Source organism: Oryctolagus cuniculus, chromosome 3 (assembly GCF_964237555.1).
Source record: "Oryctolagus cuniculus chromosome 3, mOryCun1.1, whole genome shotgun sequence".
NCBI lineage: Eukaryota > Metazoa > Chordata > Mammalia > Lagomorpha > Leporidae > Oryctolagus > Oryctolagus cuniculus.
This window is the reverse complement of record NC_091434.1, coordinates 60,841,682-60,866,925: the sequence shown is the minus strand read 5'-3', so window position 1 is coordinate 60,866,925 and position 25,244 is coordinate 60,841,682. Positions and strand designations below refer to the sequence as shown.

The following is a 25,244-nucleotide window of genomic DNA, read 5'->3' as shown; positions in this document are numbered from 1 at the left end:
ATGGCCTACTAGGCTGAAAGACACTGCAAAAGTTTTCAAACTCTCTGCCTCAGTCTTGTCATCTATAAAATGGGGGTAAAATTGTGAGACATGTAGAGAAAAGAGGAAATAATATCTTTTCCTCGTCCTTCACAAGGTTCAGGCTGATTCCCCTATAGCAAAAGATAGATTAATAAGAGAAAAGCATAAAAATGTATTGAAGTTTTTTTATAGGCTGAATTTTTTAAAGATTTATTTATTTGAAAGGCACAGTTACAGAGAGGCAGAGGCTGAGAGAGAGAGAGAGAGAGAAAGTTTTCCATCCGCTGATTCACTCCCAGATGGCCAGGAGCCAGGAGCTTCTTTCAGGTCTCCCATGAGGGTGCAGGAACCCAAGGAGTTGGGCCACCTTCCACTACTTTCCCAGGCCACAGCAGAGAGCTGGATTGGAAGTGGAGCAGCCGGGACTCAAACCAGCACCCATATAGGATGTTGGCACTGCAGATGGGGGCTTTACTCGCTATGCCACAGTGCTGGCCCCATAATATAAGTTTTATGTTATGTAGGTACCTTCAGAAATGAAGACCAAGAGACCTAGGGAAAACTAGTTTTATGACTATTTGTGCAAAAGTATGATTGGGGGTTGAGACCATGATCTTAGGGTAGTAAACCGAAGAGCATAGTAAGATCTCTTTGTTCAGGTTCTTCATGAACTCCTGGTGCAGGGCTGGGCCCATTTGGAATGAGAGCCTTTGGATCTGCCTTCAGGGAGTTGGGGCAGAGAATGTTTTATGAGGGTACCTAAGGGGACAAAGAGATCACAGTGACCTTTGCTTCTGCAGTTTTCTCAATTCCTTTAGGTAAAAATACTCAGGAACTAAGGTGCTATGTTTTAGGATATTGTGTTCTGAGCCTTGATAATATTTGTGAAGCATGTAGGTCAGTACTTGCCATATATTAATCTCTATAAATGTGTCTGCTGTTTTACTAAGTGGAGTAAAGTAGGGAGCTACTTAGTTTAGTAGTGCAGTGTGGCTGCAGAGAATGGGCAAGAATCTTTGTGGAAGTTGCAGTGTTAGACCTTCCATGGTGTCTTGCTCTAAGAGCAACATAATACATATGTTATTATTTAATTATCCCACATATATGGTCCATATTTATTTAAGGATTTATTTTTATTTGAAAGAGTTACAGAGAGAGAGAGAGAGAGAGAGAGAGAGAGAGCGTGCGAGCGCTTCCATCTGCTGGTTCATTCCCCAAATGGCCACAACAGCCAGAGCTGAGCCAATCCAAAGTCAGGAGTCAGGAGCTTCTTCCGGGCCTCCCCATGGGTGCGGGGACCCAAGGACTTGGGCCATCTTCTACTGCTTTCCCAGGCCATAGCAGAGAGTTGGATAGGAAGTGGAGCAGCCGGGACTTGAACTGGCACCCATATGGAATGCCGGCACTTCAGGCGTGGGTTTTAACCCACTGTGCCACAGTGCTGGCCCCGGTCCATGTATATATATATATATGTGTGTGTGTGTGTGTGTGTGTGTATATATATATATATATTTGACAGATAGTGAGAGAGAGAGACAGAAAGGGTCTTCCTTCCATTGGTTCACCCCCCAAATGGCCGCTATGGCCGGAGCTACACTGATCTGAAGTCAAGAACCAGGTACTTCCTCCTGGTCTCCCACGAGGGTGCAGGGGCCCAAGCACTTGGGCCATCCTCCACTGCCTTCCCAGGCCACAGCAGAGATCTGGACTGGAAGAGGAGCAGCCGGGACTAGAACCCGGCGCCCATAAGGGATGCCGGTGCTGCAGGTGGAGGATTAGACTAGTGAACCATGTTGCCGCCTCCCCACCCCGTCCATATATATTTTAACATAATTCAATTACCTTCAGCATTTCCGTTTTGTTATGTTTATTAAATTTTATTTTCACAATTACAACTGTATTTCTAGAAATTCTTTCAGTATTTTAAACTAACACATAAATACTTAACATTACAAAAAGCATCTGAAGTTTCCCAGGAAAAAGGAATTGAATAGCACTTATTAAGTGCCAGACCTGCTGTATATATCATAAATTTATTCCCAGAGCAACCATTTGAGACAGACATTTTAAGATTAACTACTTAATAAAGCCCAAATGTTTGAATTTATCCATTCGCTTTTCCTTGCCTGGAATTAAGACTTAATACCAAACTTATAAAAGAATCCTTTTAATAACACAAGTAAGGTAAGAAGAACACCTATCAGTACAATTATTAGAACTAATCTACTGGAAAGAAGATAAGCATTGTTTGCAGATGATACGGCTATCACCTGAACTACATAAGGGATTTGACATGAAATGATTGGAAATCAGAAGATTATGCAAGTTGGTCATACAAAAATTGCTATTTCTAAATCAATACATTTTAAATTCAAACATTTATAATAATATATTGACAAAAATGCAATTTATAATGCCAATTAAAATGATCATAAAATATCTGGAAATAAAGCTAAAAAATAACTGGAATTATATTAAGAAAATGATCACATAGTTTGGAGGGAAAATTAGAAAATACTTTAATACAGAAGGGAAAGCTTTTCTCTTTAATCAGAAGACTCAGTTTCATAAGGATGCCAGTTTCCCAATATCAGTCTATATAAATTTAATGCATCCAGTCACAATCAAATAATACTATATTAATCAATCAAAATCCAAATACTTTTTTATAGAGGAAGAAGAAAGGGAAAATTACTCAACTAATTCCTAAATTAATCTTTTAAAAAGATGTATTCATTTATTTGACAGCAGGGTGACACAAATACACAGACAGAAACACACAGAGAGTCAGGGAGATATCTTCCATCTGCTACTTCTCTCCCCAAGTGACTGCAATGGCAGGGGATGGTCCAGGCCAAAACCAGGAGTCCTGGAACTCTAAGGGGCAGGGGCCCAATTACTTGGACCATTGTTCACTGCTTCCAAAGCACATCAGCATGGAGCTGGATCTGAAGCAGAATGTCTGGTACTTGAACTAAACTGGCACTCTCACACAGGATGCCAGTGTCTTAAGTGTCGCTTAACCTGCTGTGCCAGAACACCGGCCCCTTGATAACACATATGTGAAATATTCTTAACCATGGTTATAGTGATGGGAATGAACCACTATCATTTTATAAAAAATAGAACACATTAGAAATATTAATAGATAGAACCCCAGAAATTGATACACTTATCAGATTTGATAGTTTTAAAAAGTCATTAGGGGAAATTATTTATTTATCAAATGATAGTGGGACACTTAATTACTTAGAAAAAATGGACCAGATCATTTATCTGATTTTCACTGAGAAATAAGTCATTATGTTGAACTTTGTGAAAATGTGGATATTTGATGTTTTCAACCTAATATGTGATTCAACCTAATAAATCACTAGAGCTTACATGTAAAAAGTAAAATGGCAAAATAAGTTTTATTTATAATTGAAAAGTAAAAAGATGTTTTCAAACAGATACCAACTCCAAAATTCTTATGGAGAAAGTTTGATTAATTTGGATACATAATAACCTAAAATATTACAAAATGAAAAACTAAAAAATAAATCATATCTGGGAATATACTTATAGCACGTATGACAAGCTGAAAATTTATTTGGTTTACAATAGAGTTTTTTAAAAGATTATTTATTTGAAAGTGAGAGTTACACATACAGAGAGAGAGAGAGAGAGGGAAAGAAGAGGGGAGGGAGGGAGAGGGAGAGGGGGAGAGAGAGAGAGAGAGAGAGAGAGATCTTCTATCCACTGGTTCACTCTCCAGATGGCCGCAATGGCTGGAGTTGTGCTGATCCAAAGCCAGGAGGCAGGAGCTTCTTCCGGGGCTCCCATGCAGGTGCAGGGGCTCGAGGACTTGGGCCATCCTCTACTGCTTTCCCAGGCCATAGCAGAGAGCTGGATTGGAAGTGGAGCAGCCGGGACTTGAACTGGTGCCCATATGGATTGCCAGCCTGCAGGCGGTGGCTTTACCCACTATGCCACAGTGCCGGCCCCTACAGGAGACTTTCATAAATCAATAGTGAAAAAGTGCAAATCAGCATAAAAGTAAACACAGCATGTGGATAAATAGTTTTAGGCAGCCCACAGCAATAAAGCAAGGCCAATAATAATAAAACCATATGCCCAACTTCATTCACAAAGAAATGTCTTCTGAAACAATGATATATCATTTTTATCTATACATTTTTACCTTTAACTTTATTGTTCTATAACTTTTAACTAAACTACCTATCATAACATATGCTTATTCACTTAGTAAGCGCTTGTCATCAGCATGTGTGGGTGCAAGACCATGTTCTAATTTGCTGTGAGAGTTGTAGCAATGACCCTGTGAGGATGAGTGAAGGTGGGGGAAAGGAAGAGAGAAGGTCAGAACGAAATGTTGTTCTTACCTTCCCCAAACAAGGTAGCTTACGATGATGGGTCCTGTTGTCTCACAGTTCTGGGGCTGACACCTGAGAGCTGTGAGAATCTCTTCCTTGCTTTTTGTGGTTTGCTGGCAATCTTTTGCCTTCTTTGCTGTGTGGTTGTATCACCCCAATCTTCATCTTCATGTTCATTTTCACATGATATACTCCCTGTGTGTGTGTGTGTGTGTGTGTGTGTGTTCAAATTTAGGAGGATACAATTATGTTGGATTAGAGTTCACGCTAATGCTCTCATCATAACTTCATGGTCCGCAAAGACCCTATTTACAAACATGGGCACATTCACACATTGCAGGTGTTAGGAGTTCAGTATCTTTTGGGAAGGCACAATTCAACCCATAACAAATGGTAAGATTTAGTAATTGGGTAATATTTGGTGAAGTTTGGTGAAGTGGGAGGAAGCAGGGACTATTATACAATTGTTAGAATGTAAATTGGTCTTATCTTTTGAAAGACAATTTAGGGGCCAGCACTGTGGCGTAGCCGGTAAAGCTGCTGCCTGCAGTGCCGGCATCCCGTATGGGTGCTGGTTCGAGTCCTTGCTCTCCACTTCCTATCCAGTTTTCTGCTATGGCCTGGGAAAGCATTAGAAGATGGTCTAGAAAAGAGTTTCAAGATATGCTAAGCAAAAAAAAAAAATGCAGGACACAGAGTAATTTGTGTGATTCTTTTGTTCTAAAAATTTTAACAGTGTTTAACTTTGTGGAGAGAGCTTGGAGCTGGAGTTGGAGTGGAGACCGAGACTGTTAGCTAATTACTTTGGTAATTTTCATTTTACTTGAAAGGCAGAGTGACAGAGAAGGACATAGAGAGACAGAGGGAGATAAACAGAATTCTTCCATCACCTTGTTTATTCCCCAAATGCCTGCAACAGCCAGCGCTGGGTCAGGTTATCGCCAGGAGCCCAGAACTCAATCCAAGTCTCCCGTTTGGGTGGCATGGACCCAAGTACTTGAGCCATCATTTGCTATCTCCCAGGTTGCCCATTAATAAGAAGCTAGAAGTGGAAGCAGAATCATGGCTTGAAGCTGGGTACTTGTGGTATGGGATAAATGCTGAGACAAATGTCTGCTAAGGGAATTTTACTTCTAAACCTCTAAGAAGGGTTTGGTGTCTCTTTTTTTATTTTTTATTTTATTTATTTATTTTTTCCATAGAATACTTTCATTTATTAAACTAGTATAACAGGAAACAGTGGGAGGAAGTTGCACAAAATGAGCTAGTGTGGTTGGGTAATTCTCAGAACTTGAGAGCCTATTTAACACAGAAGAGTCTTAGCAGATGCAAATACATCTTGAGCATCCCTTATTCAAAAGTTCAAAATAAAAAACATTTTTTCACCAAAACTTCTTTTTTGAACATTACTAGTTATAAATATTTAAAATAATAATGACAAGTCTAAAGATGAGTTCAATGACTGTACATAGCTTTAACAATTTTTTAACATTTTGTATATTCATTTCATTTGTAAATATGAACACACAAACTTTTTCTTGAAAGCTGGTATATTAATATCACATAATGTGGATTTCACAACAAGGATCATGAAGTGAGGGAAGAAAGATATATTACTATGTAAGGAGTATAATTTACTGAAGAAAACATTTAATAATATCTACATATGAAATAATATGGGCCGGCGCCGTGGCTCAATAGGCTAATCCTCCGCCTTGTGGCACCGGAACAGCGGGTTCTAGTCCTGGTTGGGGCGCCGGATTCTGTCCCAGTTGCCCCTCTTCTAGGCCAGCTCTCTGCTGTGGCCCAGGAGGGCAGTGGAGGATGGCCCAAGTGCTTGCACCCCATGGGAGACCAGGATAAGCACCTGGCTCCTGCCTTCGGATCAGCGCGATGCACTGGCTGCAGCGCACCGGCTGCGGCGGCCATTGGAGGGTGAACCAACGGCAAAGGAAGACCTTTCTCTTTGTCTCTTTCTCTGTCTACTCTGCCTGTCCAAAAAAAAAAAAAAAAAAAAAAAAAAAAAAGAGAAAAAGAAATAATATGGCATCCACACATTTTACATTATATATGCATTTTTTAAGATATACTTATTTTGAGTGGAGACACAGAGAGAGGAGAAACAGAAAGAGAGAGAGATCTTCCATCCATCACTTCACTCCCCAAATGGTTTCAACGGCTGCAGCTGGTCTGGATTGAATCCAGGAGCCCAAAACTCCATCCGGGTCTTTTATATGGGCCATCTTTTGCTGGTTTCAGAGGCATACCAATACGGAGCTGGATCAAAAGTGGAGCAGTTGAGACTTGAACCAGTGCTCTGATATGGGATGTCTGTGTTGTAGGTGGTGGCTTAACCCACTGTGACATGCCAGACAAATACATGTATTTTAACTTCCATACTTAAGAGAAATGTGAAATTTTTCTTTTTGTGTTTATAATGATCTCCAGTTCCATCCATTTTGTTGCAAAGGTAAAGATTTCATTCTTTTTTATGGCTGAGTAATATTCCATTGTGTGTATATACCAGATTGTCTTTATCCAGTTATCAGTAGATGGACATCCAGGGTGATTCCATATCTTGGCTATTGTGAATTGAGCAGCAATAAACATAGAGTGCAGGTATCTCTTTCAGATACTAACTTCTATTTTTTTAACTTTTATTTAGTAAATATAAATTTCCAAAGTTCAGTTTATGGATTACAATGGCTTTTTAAAATGTATTTATTTGTTTGAAAGGCAGGGTTACACACACACACACACACACACAGAGAGAGAGAGAGAGAGAGAGAGATCTCTTTCTTCTTCTGGTTCACTCTGCAAATGGCTGAAATAGTTAGACTGGGCCAGGCTGAAACCAAGAGCCCAAATCTTCATCCAGGTCTCCCATGTGGGTGGCAGGAGCCAGGCACGTGTGCTATCCTTTGCTGCTCTCCCAGGCACATTAGCAGGGAGCTGGATAGGAAGTGGAGCAGCCAGGACTCGAATTGTCACTCATCTGGAATGCTGGTATTATAGGTGGTAGTTTAATCTGCTGAGGCACAACACTAGCCTCTGTTTGAAGGTTTTTTTTTCCCCCATTCGCACATATTATTCATCTTGATTTTCCTGGCTTTAATGTCATAATAATTTGGTGTGTTGTGACTTTATGGACTGTTTTGTTTTCGTTTTCATAGCTTCTGAATTAAAAAGGAACAAATAAATGTTAAATAAAAATATGAAAGAATTTCTTCCATCACATTCATGACATTAAAGATGTTCTGTTGTTAAGAAATTTTCTATAATGCTGAATTCCCAAGAAATATGCAACATTTGTTAGACGGTTGTATCTCCTAGTTTAATGGATGTGGGCTCCATTATTATCATTTTTAAGTATGGAAAGGTACTAAGTAAGAGGTAGGGTTCTAGACTGCTTCACAAGTTTAACCAGAAAAACTATGACTAGAAAGATCATACATAATATTTTTTGAAAGCTGATAAAAAGAAAACCATGGTATTTAGTTTAGCAAGAAATATATCCTAAGGATGTACAGCACCTCATTAAAAGGAAGCCTTCTTTCCACAGGTTAAATAGTTTGCTGTAGAATCGGCTTGTAGTTACTGTGGTCAGCAGACTCAGCCCGTTAACCCACTTCCTATGGGAAAGTAGCATGCATTAAATCACAGTTGGCTCATTAGCTTTCTGAATGCGTCCCCAAGGTTAGTGTAGACATGATGCGTGTTTTCTCTAGTGACATAAAGGAGTGTTTCAAACTGAGATTTCCATTGTGAATAGTTTCAAGATATTGGGCTAATCAACTCTGAGGAAAAATTGCCTTAACAATGCAAAAGAGATGAGGAAGCAGATATTTGATGAGAGCAAGTGCCTTTTTATAATGAATAAAAAAATCTGTTTACTGAGTTAATTTACCTTAATCAACTTTCCATAGAATACTAAGTTTCAAGTGCTTTAAGGAAACACCTGAGAACATCTTTTTTTTTTTTTCCCCACTGTAGTTCTCTTAATGTATTATGTGATTGAGTCATTCAAAACATCTTTCAATAGAAGCTTCCATCATCTGACATTTCCTTTTTTCTTTTAACATGGAGGATTTTGAAATTTTGGATTCATTTTTGGTTTAGCTGTTCTTTGCCAAGGTAGCTATGGCACCTTGATTTTTCACAGCTAGATTTTTCAAATCTGTCAAAACATTTTCTTGCACAGTCAGGTAATTCTGAACCAGCTGCATGGTCTGAGAATGCCAGCATATATGGGATTTTATACAAGTACATCTCTTATAATATCAGACACTTTGGCTGAACACATAATTTAGATTGCTTAAAATAGACTCATGGGGAAAGGACTTGCATGTTCTAATATTTCTGAATATATCCTTCATGTTTCTAGTTAGGATAACACAAGATGGTTAAAGAAGAATGAAGAACTTTGCTGTGGACACAGTAGTCTTTGTTGGTTACTCCTCTCATACCCCTGCATTCTGATCATTATTTTTATTAATAGCAAGACTACCCTTCAACTTACCTGTCTTGAAATCTTCCACTGACTTTGCCTTTCTTCCCTTCACTTCGAATCCATTATAAATTTTAAAAACCATATTTCATTCATATTTCTTTTCTTTTTAAACTATTATTTAGTAGATATATTTTTCCAAAGTACAGTTTATGGATTACAATGGCTCCCCCCCCACCAATAACTTCCCTCCCACCCGCACCCCTCCCATCTCCCACTCCCTCTCCTATTCCATTCACATTAAGACTCATTTTCAATTATCTTTATAAACAGAAGATCAATTTACTATATATTAAGTAAAGATTTCATCAGTTTGCACCCACACAGAACATAAAGTGTGAAATACTGTTTGAGTACTAGTTATAGCATTAATTCACATTGAACTACACATTAAGGACAGAGATCCTACATGAGGAGTAAGTGCATTCATATTTCTTTTTTTTAACTTTTATTTAATGAATATAAATTTCCAAAGTACAATTTATGGATTACAATGGCTTCCCCCACATACCATCCCTTCCACCCACTACCCTCCCCTTTCCAACTCCCTCTCCCCTTCCATTCACATCAAGATTCATTTTCAATTATCTTAATATACAGAAGATCAGCTTGGTATACATTAAGTAAGGATTTCAACAGTTTGCTCCCACACAGAAACATAAAGTGAAAAATAATAGATGATTTTTTTTAAATGATGATGAAATCAGATCAGACCTATTGTCATGTTTAATCCCAGTGAGAGTCAAGTTGGGAGTTGATAATTTCTTTTTTTTTTTTTTTTACAGAGGATCAGTTTAGTATGCATCAAGTAAAGATTTCAAAAGTTTGCACCCCCATAGAAACACAAAGTGAAATATATTGTTTGAGTACTCGTTATAGCATTAAATCTCAATGCACAGCACATTAAGGACAGAGATCCTACATGAGGAGTAAGTGCACAGTGACTCCTGTTGTTGACTTTACCAATTGACACTCCTGTCTATGGCATCAGTAATCTCCCTATGCTCCAGTCATGAGTTTCCAAGGCTATGGAAGCCCTCTGAGTTCTCCGACTCTTATCTTGTTTAGACAAGGTCATAGTCAAAGTGGAGGTTCTCTCCTCCCTTCAGAGAAAGGTACCTCCTTCTTTGAAGACCTGTTCTTTCCACTGGGATCTCACTCACAGAGATCTTTTGCCAGAGTGTCTTGGCTTTCCATGCCTGAAATACTCTCATGGGCTTTTCAGCCAGATCCGAATGCCTTTAGGGCTGATTCTGAGGCCAGAGTGCTATTTAGGACATCTGCCATTCTATGAGTCTGCTGAGTATCTCACTTCCCATGTTGGATCACTCTCCCCTTTATTTATTCCATCGGTTAGTGTTAGCAGGTACTAGACTTGTTTATGTGCTCCCTTTGACTCTTAGTCCTTTCATTATGATCAATTGTGAACTGAAATTGATCACCTGGACTAGTGAGATGGCATTGGTACATGCCACCTTGATGGGATTGAATTGGAATCCCCTGGTATGTTTTTAACTCTATCATTTGGGGCAAGTCAGCTTGAGCATGTCCCAAATTATACATCTCTTCCCTCTCTTATTCCCACTGTTATGTTTAACAGGGATCACATTTCAGTTAATTTTTAACACTCAAGAATAACTGTGTATTAATTACAGAATTAAACCAGTCATATTAAGTAGAACAGACAAAAAAACTACTAAGAGGGATAATGTATTAAGTTGTTCATTAACAGTCAGGGCTATGCTGATCAAGTCACCGTTTCCCATAGTGTCCATTTCACTTCAGGAGGTTTCCTTTTTGGTGTTCAGTCAGTTGTCACCGATCAGGGAGAACATATGGTATTTGCCCCTTTGGGACTGGCTTATTTCACTCAGCATGATGTGTTCCAGATTCCTCCATTTTGTTGCAAATGACTGGATTTCGTTGTTTCTTACTGCGGTATAGTATTCTAAAGAGTACATATCCCATAATTTCTTTATCCAGTCTACCGTTGATGGGCATTTAGGTTGGTTCCAGGTCTTAGCTATTGTGAATTGAGCTGCAATAAACATTAGGGTGCAGACCGCTTTTTTGTTTGCCAATTTAAATTCCTTTGGGTAAATTCCAAGGAGTGGGATGGCTGGGTCGAACGGTAGGGTTATCTTCAGGTTTCCGAGGAATCTCCAGACTGACTTCCATAGTGGCTTGACCAGTTTGCATTCCCACCAACAGTGGGTTAGTGTCCCTTTTTCCCCACATCCTCGCCAGCATCTGTTGTTGGTAGATTTCTGAATGTGAGCCATTCTAACCGGGGTGAGGTGAAACCTCATTGTGGTTTTGATTTGCATTTCCCTGATTGCTAATGACCTTGAACATTTTTTCATGTGCCTGTTGGCCATTTGGATTTCCTCTTTTGAAAAATGTCTATTGAGGTCCTTGGCCCATCTCTTAATTGGGTTGTTGGTTTTGTTTTTGTGGAGTTTCTTGATCTCTTTGTAGATTCTGGTTATTAACCCTTTATCTGTTGCATAGTTTGCAAATATTTTTTCCCATTCTGTCGGTTGTCTCTTCACTCTCCTGACCGTTTCTTTTGCAGTACAGAAACTTCTCAATTTGATGCAATCCCAATAGTTAATTTTGGCTTTGACTGCCTGTGCCTCCTGGGTCTTTTCCAGAAACTCTTTGCCTGTGCCAATATCTTGCAGGGTTTCTCCAATGTTCTCTAGTAACTTGATGGTGTCAGGTCGTAGATTTAGGTCTTTAATCCACGTTGAGTGGATTTTTGTGTAAGACGTAAGGTAGGGGTCTTGCTTCATGATTCTGTACGTGGAAATCCAATTTTCCCAGCACCATTTATTGAATAGACTGTCCTTGCTCCAGGAATTAGTTTTAGATCCTTGATCAAATATAAGTTGGCTTTAGATGTTTGGGTTGATTTCTGGTGTTTCAATTCTGTTCCATTGGTCTATCCTTCTGTTTCTGTACCAGTACCATGCTGTTTTGATTACAACTGCCCTGTAGTATGTCCTGAAATCTGGTATTGTGATGCCTCCAGCTTTGTTTTTGTTGTACAAGATTGCTTTAGCTATTCGAGGTCTCTTGTGCCTCCATATAAATTTCAGCACCAATTTTTCCAGATCTGAGAAGAAGGTCTTCGGTATCTTGATTGGTATTGCATTGAATTTATAAATTGCTTTTGGGAGAATGGACATTTTGATGATATTGATTCTTCCAATCCATGAGCATGGAAGATTTTTCCATTTCTTGGTATCCTCTTCTATTTCTTTCTTTAAGGTTTTGTAATTTTCATCGTAGAGATCTTTAACGTCCTTGGTTAAGTTTATTCCAAGGTATTTGATTGTTTTTGTAGCTATTGTGAATGGGATTGATCTTAGAAGTTCTTCCTCAGCCATGGCATTGTCTGTGTATACAAAGGCTGTTGATTTTTGTGCATTGATTTTATACCCTGCTACTTTGCCAAAATCTTCTATGAGTTCCAATAGTCTCTTAGTAGAGTTCTTTGGGTCCCCTAAATACAGAATCATGTCATCTGCAAAGAGGGATAGTTTGACTTCTTCCTTCCCAATTTGTATCCCTTTAATTTCTTTTTCTTGCCTAATAGCTCTGGCTAGAACCTCCAGAACTATATTGAATAGCAGTGGTGAGAGTGGACATCCCTGTCTGGTACCAAATCTCAGTGGAAATGCTTCCAACTTTTCCCCATTCAATAGGATGTTGGCTGTGGGTTTTTCATAGATTGCTTTGATTGTATTGAGGAATGTTCCTTCCAAACCCAGTTTGCTTAGAGTTTTCATCATGATCGGGTGTTGTATTTTATCAAATGCTTTCTCGGCATCTATTGAGATAATCATATGGTTTTTCTTCTGCAGTCTGTTAATGTGGTGTATCACATTGATTGTCTTGCGCACATTAAACCATCCCTGCATACCAGGGATAAATCCCACTTGGTCTGGGTGGATGATCTTTCTGATGTGTTGTTGCATTCTATTGGCCAGAATTTTATTGAGAATTTTTGCATCTCTGTTCATCAGGGATATTGGTCTGTAATTCTCTTTCAGTGCTGCATCTTTTTCCGGCTTAGGAATTAAGGTGATGCTGGCTTCATAGAAAGAATTTGGGAGGATTCCCTCTTCTTCGATTGTTCTGAATAGTTTGAGAAGAATTGGAGTTAGTTCTTTAAATGTCTGGTAGAATTCAGCAGTGAATCCATCTGGGCCTGGGCTTTTCTTTGTTGGGAGGGCCTTTATTACTGTTTCAATTTCTGTCTCAGTTATGGGTCTGTTTAGGTTTTCTATATCTTCCTGGTTCAATTTAGGTAGTTTGCATGTGTCCAGGAATCTATCCATTTCTGATAGGTTTCCCTGTTTGCTGGCATACAAGTCCTGGTAGTAATTTCTGATGATTCTTTTTATTTCTGTGGTGTCTGTTGTTACATTTCCTTTTTCATCTCTGATTTTATTGATTTGGGTCTTTTCTTTTTTTAGTTAGTTGGTCCAATGGGGTGTCAATTTTGTTTATTTTTTCAAAAAACCAGCTCCTCGTTTGGCTGATTTTTTGTAATGTTTTTCTCGATTCAATCCTGTTGATTTCTCTTCTGATTTTAATTATTTCTCTTCTCCTACTAGATTTGGGTCTGGTTTGCTGTAGGTTTTCTAGATCCTTGAGGTGAATTGAAAGCTCATCTATTTGGTGCCTTTCCAATTTCTTGATGTAGGCACCTATTGATATAAACTTTCCTCTTAACACTGCTTTTGCTGCGTCCCATAAGTTTTGGTATGTTGTGCTGTTATCCTCATTTACTTCCAGAAAGTTTTTGATTTCTCTTTTGATTTCTTCTATGACCCATTGTTCTTTCAGGAGCATGTTGTTCAATCTCCATGGGTTTGCGTATGCTCTAGGGATTCCTGAGTTGCTAATTTCCAACTTCATTCCTTTATGGTCTGAGAAGCTGCATGGTATGATTCTAATTCTTTTGAATTTGCTGAGACTTGCTTTATGGCCTAGTATGTGGTCAATCCTAGAGAAGGTTCCATGTACTGCTGAGAAGAATGTAAAATCTTTAGCTGTAGGATTGAAAGTTCTGTATATATCTGTTAGATCCATTTGGGCTATAGTGTCGTTTAAATCTACTGTATCCTTGTTGATCTTCTGTCCTATTGATCTGTCTATTTCTGAGAGTGGAGTATTGAAGTCCCCCAGTACTATTGTATTGGGGTCTAAGTCTCCCTTTAAGTCCGTTAACAAATCTTTTAGATAAACCGGTGCCCTGTAGTTAGGTGCATATACATTGATAATTGTTATATCTTCCTGTTGAATTGATCCCTTAATCATTATGTAGTGTCCCTCTTTGTCTCTCTTAACGGTTTTTGTGGTAAAGTTTATGTTGTCTGATATTAAGATGGTTACGCTCGCTCTTTTTTCATTTCTGTTGGCATGGTATATCTTTTTCCAGCCTTTCACTTTCAGTCTGTATGCATCTTAGTTAGAAAGATGTGTTTCTTGTAAGCAGCAAATAGATGGGTTTTGTTCCTTAACCCAATCAGCCAATCGATGTCTTTTAACTGGACAGTTCAGGCCATTAATGTTCAATGTGACTAATGATAAGTGGTAACTTTGCCCTGCCATTTGCCAAAGATAAGTTCTAATATATGCTTTGAATTCCCTGTGATCTTTTGCTGTGAGGTTTCCTTCCTTGGTTTCCTTCCTTTACCTTCTTTCATATTGATGACCGTGTTTCTTTGTTTCTGTGTGTAACACATCTTTAAGCATCTTTTGCAGGGCTGGACGAGTGGCAACAAATTCTTTCAATTTCTGTTTGCTATGAAAAGTCTTTATTTCACCTTCATTCACAAATGATAGCTTTGCAGGATATAATATTCTGGGCTGGCAGTTTTTCTCTCTTAGTACCTGGGCTATATCTCGCCATTCCCTCCTAGCTTGTAGAGTTTCTGATGAGAAGTCAGCTGTGAGTCTGATTGGAGATCCTCTGAGAGTAATCTGACGTTTCTCTCTTGCACATTTTAGGATCTTTTCTTATGTTTCACTGTGGAGAGTTTAATTACAACGTGTCTTGGTGAGGATCTCTTTTGGTCGTGTTTATTAGGGGTTCTGTGAGCTTCCTGTACTAGGATTTCTCTGTCCTTCTCCAAACCTGGGAAATTTTCTGCTAATACCTCACTAAAAAGGCCTTCTAATCCTTTCTCCCTCTCCATGCCTTCAGGAACTCCTAGAACCTGAATGTTGGGTTTTTTAATAGTATCCTGAAGATTCCTGACAATATGTTTTAGATTTCTAATTTCCTCTTCTTTTCTTTGGTCTGACTGTATGCTTTCCTGTTCTCTGTCTTCTAAGTCCGATATTCTCTCTTCTGCTTCACCCATTCTGTTTGTAAGGCTCTCTATTGTGTTTTTCATTTGATCTATTGAATTCTTCACTTCAGTCACTATCCCAGTTTCCTGTTGTACTAGTTGTTTCGTTTCATTTTGATTCCTCCTTAATATTTCATTTTCACGAGAGAGATTTTCTATCTTGTCCATTAAGGATTTCTGTAGTTCAAGAATTTGTTTTTGAGAACTTCTTAATGTTCTTATCAATTTTTTGAGATCTGCTTCTTGCATTTCTTCTATGTCATCATCCTCATAATCTTGAATTGGGGTGTCTTTTTCATTTGAGGGCTTCATGGTGACTTCCTTGTTTTTATTACCTTGGTTTTTGCGTTTGTTATTTGGCATATTGGAGATATTTGGTTTCTTCACTGTGGTGCTTTTTCTTGTTATACTATGGCTCTAGATTAAGTGGACTATCTCTTTTTGATGGAGCCTTATGGCTTGAGATGGGTGTTGCCTGAGAGCTCTGTTTGGTGTGCCAAAGGTGACACTCCCAGGTTAGGCGTGGTAGATCTCTCTCTCTCTCTTTCTTTTTTTTGATTCAAAAGGGAAGTTATTCTGCACAGCTGAACGAAGTTGGAGGTAGTTAGCAGACAAATGATATACCCACAGGAGCCAGAGATCAGAAGCTCTTTCCCAAGGACCACACAGGGAATCTGTTCGGCCCTCAGAGTGGGCTCAAATTCTCCTTCAGTCTCCCACTGGGTTGCCAAAGTTACGGAATTGTAGCGTCTCTGGAGAGTGCTCACGTGAATTCCGTGAGTTCTCTCCCCCACCATCTCTTTTTTCACAGTCTCAGTTCAGTAGCACCACAAATTTACTAGGTCCTAATCTCCTGTTAATTCGCCCTGCCCAGAGTCAGGTTTTCCTGCTAGGCTCAGGGCCAGTGCAGACCTGAGGTCGCTCTGCTTATGACGTATGTCCAAGATGGCCGCCTGCTCTTTGTCTTGCTCGCCCTTGAGAGGTGAGTGGTGAGAGAGAAACCCGTGTCTGTACCGGTCACCTTTTTTTTTTTTCCTCTCTCTCTCTTCCAGTTAGCCTGGTGAAGTCCCCCCCCCCCCCCGGGGGTCGTTCCCTCTAGTCTCCTCTCTCCACTTGCCTGCCGGTGTCTCGGGCTATTGAGGTTTGGCTCACCTCGCGTTCCAGCGCTGGTGTGTTGAGTCTGCCGCTGGTGTCCCGAACTGTGGGCTCCCATGCTCTTCACGCAGGTCCGCTCCCCTTCCAGCGCTGATGTGTGGACTCGGAGCCCTGGACGTCCCAAGTCTCCCCGCTGTTGTCTGTGTGGCACGCACTCCCCTTTGAGCACTGGCGCGCAGAGCCTGCGGCTTGCGCAGCTCGGTCCCGCGGCTCGGCTTCTGCGGCTTGGTCCCGTGGCTCGGCTTCCGTGCGGTGGGTGACCTTGTTCTCCCAGTAGGTCCTCCGATTCACGGCCACTCAATCCAGAACAGTTTCCTCTGCAATATTTTCCTGGTTCTTTTTTCTGAGGCTACCGTAACTCCCCTTTTATTAAACTAAATTTTCCCGGACTATCGGTGCGCACCCTCACTATTCCGCCATCTTGGCTCCGCCCATATTTCTTAAAGTTATTTCACCTTCCTCTGAAACTTGATGGCATCTTGCCAGGTCTTTTCTTATAATGATCATGGTCATTTTTGTGAATAGATTGCACTGAGCTGTGTGATTTACACATATGACTTTATTTAGTCACCAGAACAATTATGTAAGATATGCACTAATACACTCATTGCATGGCAAAAGAGGAAAATAAATCAAAGTATTTAAATAACATGTCCAAAGTCGCAGTGATGTAGTTGAAATCAGATTTAGTGTTGGCTCATTTTAAAACACATGCACCTTGCGTACATCATCCTGTTTCATCTTTTGTATTCATCATCTGTTAATTTACAGTGTGTACATTTCCCTTTGTGGACTATAGATTCTTTTAGCACAGGATCTAAGTATAATTATTTGCATTTCTCCCTTTATTTCATTTAGGGTCTCATATTTAGAAAGTACTGCAAAACATTTGGTAATAGTTTACAATCAGATGTAAGTCTGTACTGTGTAACTTCTAAGAGAAAATAGTGGCCTTTATCTTTAACAGGAATCCCTTTTGTAGAATTAAGGTATGTGGATAGATTTGTGAGCTGTTTTATTCTCTGAAAACATAAAAAGAATATGTGAACACAAGATATTCATCTCTTCAAGCATATGAATTTCAGATACAATTGCCTTAGCATTAGACATTTAAATTTGTATGCAAGATGTCAAAGTTCTATATTTTTTCTGTCAGAGATGGTTGGATGTGCTCAATGACTTTTCAAATTTCCTCATGTATAAACAGATGCACTTGTAGGCCCAATTGTGCTCTCTAATACCTGGAAAACTTCATTAGTTCACTTTAACAGAAAAATTTCTTTCCCAGCTCTGGCACATCTACAAGAGAATTAATGTTGTATTAGCCAAATTTAGGGCAAATTATAATAAGTTTGTTTGTCGTCCTGAAAGTTTTTTTCTTCATGATCCCAAGCTTGCATTCCTAGGGCTTACATGATGTCAATAATGATCTATAAAATATAACCTACTCGTATCAAAGAATGCCTTGAAAGAAAAGATGCTAGATCTTACCATTCTTTTTGTATCTGAAGTGTCTGTTTGAGATTGGCTATTAAACCAAGACTACCAAGAGCTTTGGAGCTGGGGTTGACTCTTGCTCTTTGCTTACTAGGCATGTTCTGGAGAAAACACAACAAATTTTGGACCCAGTCATTTTATTTGATAGACTGTGAAGGTTGAATGAGAATAAGTATCTAGAGCTTTTGTGAACCTTAAAGGACTATATGGATGTGGATTAGTGCTGTTGATGATATGAAGACAAATTATAAATCTAAAGGCATGATCAGGACAAAAGCAATAGCTACTGGAGTCAAACATACAGAAATGTGGAACCACAGTGTCCCCAGAAATTGCAAATCTGAGGGCTAACACATTAGTGGGAGATGCCCTATTTCATGCTGATAGATGAATTAAACTTCTAAGGAGATCAACACAAACTAAGCATCTAATTGATGAGTTTTAACAGCAGTCAGAAGATATTACTACTACTTCTGCTTTATCATTTTAGTTCTACTTGCATTTATTTGGCCAGCCACTGTCTAAAATCCTACATACATTAATTGCTTTAATGCTCATAATAATCCTTTGGACTAAATACTGATATTGTTCTATTTTCCTTTTATATAAGGCTCAGAAAGATTAATTCTCTGAGGGCCACACAGGGAAACTTGGGGTGACAAAATATAGTGGTCAGTATTTGCCAGTTGTTACAATCAGATTTCACCTAATGATGAAATGAATAAAACATATTGGTAAAAAAAGACTTTTTGAGGAGTCATCATATTTGTTTCTGCAATTCCACTTGGGGGAAAATGTCATTAAATTAAAATGTTCTGCCGGAGCCGCGGCTCAATAGGCTAATCCTCCACCTAGTTGTGCCAGCACACCGGATTCTAGTCCCGGTCGGGGCGCCGGATTCTGTCCCGGTTGCCCCTCTTCCAGGCCAGCTCTCTGCTGTGGCCCAGGAAGGCAGTGGAAGATGACCCAAGTGCTTGGGCCTGCACCCCATGGGAGACCAGGAAAAGCACCTGGCTCCTGCCTTCAGATTAGCGTGGTGCACTGGCCGCAGCGCTCCAGCCGTGGCGGCCATTGGAGGGCGAACCAACGGCAAAGGAAGACCTTTCTCTCTGTCTCTCTCTCTCACTGTCCACTCTGCCTTTCAAAAAATAAAAAAAATTAAAATGTTCTTTGCGTCTTTCTTATACAATATTACATACTAATAATATGCATATTTTATATATAACATAAATATTTATAAATGTATAATATTATATATATGTATTCTAGGTCACATGACCTAATCCATAGTTACAATCTAAGATGGATTCTCCAGGTCTGTGTAATTATGTGGGATATACAGAGACACACACACATATGTATGCATATGCACACATACAGCATATATAACTAGAGATACAGATTGCTTTTGTCACTGATTTTCAAAAATGAGATTCAACTACATACGTTTTTGCATTTTGTTTATCTCACTGAATGGCATTTTGTGGAAGTTCCTCCAAATCAATTAATTGGACTCAAATCCACTCTAAAGGAGTGCCATAATGGCAAATATTCCCTTGATTTCTATTTTTTGGCTACTGTAAACAATGATGTGTTAAGTATCTCATTCATAAACCCTGTTTTCTTACTTCTTTGAAAAAAAATTTCCATTTGTGATACTGTCTAATGGAATTTGCAGGGGAAGCCTTCTTAACCAAGATGGGAACCCAAGCCATTATAAAAAGAAAGGTGGAAATATTCAACTAGATAAATGAATATCTAAAGAAATCATAAACAAAGTCAACTAGTAAATGGTAAATTTTGAAGAACTAATTTTGAAGCAGAGGACAGAGAGCCAACTTAAGCATTAATGAGAAGACAAATGAGCCAATAGAAAAGGAGTGGAAACCCAGGAGGGAACAAATCCAAATTGTTGAAGATAAAACAGCAAAAAATAAAAACAAAACAATTTCTCAGACTTAGAAGTATCATTATACACAGTTTAGAGAGATGAAAAGGAAAACAGCCAGCATCTATTGCACAGGTAGATTTAGGGGAGAGTATTTGTGGTTGTGAGTACTCTTACAAGCTGCAAAGGAAAATGTGGAAAGGGCTATAGAGACTATTTGAAAATCACTCCAACCACCTTTGTTAAACCTGTATTTTAATCTGAAACCAATTTATAATTGCTGTGCTTCATTTTTTTTTTTTTGACAGGGAGAGTGGTCAGTGAGAGAGAGAGACAGAGAGAAAGGTCTTCCTTTGCCGTTGGTTCACCCTCCAATGGCCACCGCGGCTGGCGCGCTGCGGCCAGTGCACCACGTTGATCCAAAGGCAGGAGCCAGGTGCTTCTCCTGGTCTCCCATGGGGTGCAGGGCCCAAGCACTTGGGCCATCCTCCACTGCACTCCCAGGCCACAGCAGAGAGCTGGCCTGGAAGAGGGGCAATCGGGACAGAATCCGGCGCCCCGACCGGGACTAGAACCCGGTGTGCCGGCACCTCAGGTGGAGGATTATCCTATTGAGCTGCGGCACCGGCGCTGTGCTTCATCTTAATTTTAAATCATATCCTTATGTTGGCCCATTCTTTCTGTATAGTGTTGTTTCCTGATATTTAAAACTTATGTGACTCTGAGACTATTCTGGTCTAGGCTCTGGTACTCAGATTATGTTCATTGTGGAGACCCCACTATTAATCATTTCTGTATATTTTTAGTGATCACTTTAAGTCTTTTATTCCCTGAGAAAACATCCCCCTTCCAGACTCTGCTAATCTCTTCCTTTGCAGAGTTTCTGAGATACTTTTTTCTTCTATCATATTGTTTAATATTTCCCCCCGTTTTTAAAATGTAGTGCTTCTAGCTTAACTAAAATCTTCTTGAGATCAAAATGGATTAGAGAATCCCAAGCATTCTTGAGTTTTCAATACGCTTTCTCTTGATCTCATTCTTAAGGGCTCTGAACAGACCTGATCCATATCTACAAAAGTTCTCACCCAAACCACACAATTCTATACCCAACAATTTTGCCAATATGAAATAATATCAAGTTCAGCTTGATTAAGACACAGTTCAGCTTGATTTTTCAACCTGCCATGTTTAAGTAGAACTCAGATTCTAAGTTAATCATAATATTTAATGAGGCCCCAAAGAAACATTTTACATTTTCTTTTCTCAATGGGGATTTATTCCTTTTCTCATATATGAATTTGAAACTACATGAGATTTTACTTCTAAATATATTCTTGTTGCTTCAAGCTTATACTTTTAAAACAGATATTAGAAGGCAAATTCAAGGATAAAGGGTATAATAGAAAGTAAGCTAATTTCTTATAAATAGCCATATGTTTTCTTCTTCATTTTCCAACAGGTAGTAATATAAGTACCATGAAGGAAGGATAGTTTCTGACTTGTTTTTTTCCCTATCTTCTGCAGGTGATCAGATGATCATGTAGGTGTTTTTTTTTTTTTTTTAAGATTTATTTTAGGGCCAACACTGTGGCATAGTGGGTAAAGCCACCACCTGCAGTGCTGTCATCCCATATGAGTGCTGGTTCGAGACCTGGGCTGTTCCACTTCTGATCCAGCTCTCTGCTGTGGCCTGGGAAAGCAGTAGAAGATGACCCAAGTCCCTGGACCCCTGCACCTGTGTGGGAGACCCAGAAGAAGCAGCTGGTTCCTGGCTTTGGATCTGCGCAGCTCCGGCTGTTGAGGCAAATTGGAGAGTGAACCAGCATATGGAAGACCTCTCTCTCTCTCTTTCTCTCTTTGCCTCTCCTTCTCTCTGTGTAACTGTGACTTTCAAGGAAAATAAATAAATCTTAAAAAAATTTTATTTTAGTTATTTGAAAGGCAGAGTGACAGAGAGAAAGGGAGAGACACAAATAGAAAAAGAAAGAGATCTTCCATCCATTGGTTCACTCCTCAAATGGCCCCAGCAACTAGGGCTGTACCAGGCTGAAGCCAGGAGTCAGGAACTCCATGCAAGTTTCCCACATAGGTGGCAGGGGCTCAAGCATTTAGGCCATAATCTGCCACTTTTCCAGGTGTATTAGCAGAGAGAAGCCAACTGGTGCTCTGATATGGGATGCCAGTGTTACAAGCTGTGGCTTAGCCCTCTGAGCTGCAATGACAGTCCTGACTAGGCATTATTGAATGAGTATTTTAAATTACTATTTTTTTTTTTAGGGATAGAATAGGTACTCCCACCCTGGGTTTCCCAAGTGTGATCCACGGAACAATTGCTTCAGAACTACCCAAATGCTACTTAAAAATGTACGTACTTAGATCCATCTCTGGGAATAGGTGTTCTGTTCTGTTCAGGTCTGTTCAGAGCCCTTAAGAAGGAGATCATGGGAAAGAGTGTTGAAAACTAGATCCATCTCTGGGAATAGGTGTTCTGAAAATTGAGAGTTTTTTGATTGCATCAGGTGGTTCTGAGGCACACAAACATTTCAGAAAGACTGCTATAACTAATGCCTCACAAGTGCATTGTACAGTTCTCCTTGGTTTGTCACTTGAAATATACTTCATGTGTTGTTCTGTAATTTTTTTTTTTTTTTTTGACAGGCAGAGTGGACAGTGAGAGAGAGAGAGAGACAAAGAGAAAGGTCTTCCCTTTTCTGTTGGTTCACCCCGCCCATGGCCGCTGCAGCCAGCGCACCACGCTGATCTGAAGGCAGGAGCCAGGTGCTTCTCCTGGTCTCCCATGGGGTGCAGGGCCCAAGCACTTGGGCCATCCTCCACTGCCTTCCCGGGCCACAGCAGAGAGCTGGACAAGAAGAGGAGTGACCGGGACTAGAACCTGGTGTGCTGGCGCCACAGGTGGAGGATTATCCTATTGAGCCATGGCTCCGGCTGTTCTGTAATTTCTAGCCTACATCCTTCTGACTACAAGTGACCCTCATGATCTGATGAAGTTTGTCTCACTCAATCAGAAGACGTTGAAGTTCATGTCCTGTGAATCCTATGCCTGTTCTGCTACTTGCAGATTTTCTTGGGCAAGAAAGTTTGGAGAACATGAAATATAAGTATTTGGGAAATTGTCACAAATATTCTAAAAAGAACCAACATTATTTAGTCTTGAAATTCAGGAAGAAATGAAAGAAGGGTGGGGGTGGGGAGAAAAAAAAACTCTTAGAAGTGTTTTTTCAGTTTCTAAGAATGATACCCAAGAAAGTATGTGTGTGTATTTGTGTGTGTATAAATGGTACATAATGGAATGATAAGCATTAACATATAGGTTTTGAACACAAATGATTAGATCCATTAGAATTCGTCACTAAAAGTGAACATGACCCATCACTTGTAGGCTACACTGTTCTCAACATCGTTTGGTGCAGGGTCTTAGTCCACCCGAATGAGGATGGACTGGGTCTGAAGAAAAGTAAGTGCGCTGCTCGCCCATTCCCCAGCCTCCTGATCCCGGAGACAATCAGATGCGGTGGGGAGTCAAGTCAAGCAAGCAAGAACTCCATTTATTGGCACATGGCAAAGCCTTTTAAAGCACAAGACCACATGATTACTAAGGCAGGGCTTAAGGACCAACCAATTACTTAAAAGGTCATTTTACAGGGCGACTTTTTACAGGACCAGCCATATGTCTGTACACTCGTCATCAGTTGTCCTCACCTCCTTGGTGCTGCGCGGCCAATCAGCTTTGGTGGTAAACGACTTTGGGTACTGCCCACCTTACCTCCTTTGGGCGCCATCTTTGAATTGCCACGTGTGCCTAATTTCCCCACAGTTTGGGTGACAACCTGATTCCAGCAGAGAAATAGTGTAGATAATCCCCAGGGCTCTTGCAATGTCTCCTTGAGTCCTGGCTCTATTTCGTCCCTCTAGACTGTAAAGGACTGAAAGAACGTGTCCAGTTGTGGGAGGAAATGACAGGGGAGCACTGGTGTAAATCTATCATTCTCCCTTACATTTGGTCAGTGCTCTTCCTTTCTTCAGTCTGTAAATCACACTTTTGCTTTGGTGGGGCAGCTACACAGAAAATACAACTTTGGAATGACTTTTCTTGTCCAGTCAGGGACTGTGAGTTGGGGACATTCAGATACCTGTGATTTTTTCATATTTGTAACTAGACTGCACTAAAAGTTAGGAGAAAGGCAAGTTATAAATATTACAATTGTTCCTTCTGACACAGCTAGCCTACCAACCTAAATTGCTGTTATCAGCACAATGTGAATGACTGCCCGCCTCTCTTTCGCCTGATGGCTCTGTTCCTGAAGTCACAGTGAACATATGTGGAAATAGCCAGATTTAATACAAACACAAATGTTTGCTCTAGCTGTGCCGAAGACTTGTTATAGCAATCTTTGAAAAGTGAATTGTTTTGCCAAGTGAAGACTTAAATGGTAGACGGATAATTAATAATTCAGGCATGTTAGTTTTTTAAAAAATCTTAGCTCTAAGACACTTTACATTTGATAACTAAGCAAGAGTTTCCTTAAAGCAAACAAATTAAGCTTTGAATTTTGATGTTCTGAATATGCCAGCAGCCTCTGTAGGTCTGAGCCTGAGCTATGAACCTGATCATTCACTTTCCATGCCATGATCATGCCTGAAATCAAAGAAAACAGCACAAACTCCGTTCTGAGAAATGGAAGTGGGAGGACAGAGACCCTTTTATTTTTGTTGCTTTCTGAGGATGGTCCATCACTCCTGCCATCTTTATTGTGGCCGTCATCACATGCATTTATTCTGCGTGCGTCTTCTGTGACCTCACCCATACCAACAAGGTTAAACATGAATTTGTTTTCCTCTCCTCGGTGTAAATTCTGAACCATGTGTTGGTCTCGTGGATTTGGATTTAATAAGCAGGCTTTGTAAACAAGTACTGGAGAAAATGTTATATATGCTGACTAATGAACTGAAAACTGAGAAAAAACCTGCTAGAAATAGGTTAACTTTTGTTTATGTCTTCTTCAGGTTTAACAGTGCTTTTTATAAGAGGTGAACTTTAGCAATATTCAGGTTACTTGTTCAGATTAATTTGCATGTTCAAATTAATTTGCATAATACTCTTCTTAAATAACATACATGATATATAATAAATAAATCATACTTAGAGGATATAAGCAGTATGTTCTGTGGGTTGGAAACATGGTTAACACACAAACAGTTGGCTCTCCATACCCTCCATATCCTTAGGTTACACATCTATGGAGTCAATCAAATGTGAATTGAAAATGTTGGGAAAAAATATTATGTCTGTCTTGAAAAAGTACAGATCTTTTTGTCCTTTTGTCACTATTCCCTACACAATATAGTATAACAACTATTGACAAATCATTTATGTTCTATTAGTTGTTATTATAAACAAACCAGAGATAATT

General features: G+C 39.7%; 1 pseudogene; it reads right to left on the bottom strand.

Annotated features, from left to right (window-relative positions):
• LOC138848866 (N-alpha-acetyltransferase 20-like) overlaps positions 1-23,612 on the bottom strand; it is a 124,833-nt pseudogene extending 101,221 nt beyond the window's left edge.
• Between the last annotated feature and the right edge of the window lie 1,632 nt (positions 23,613-25,244).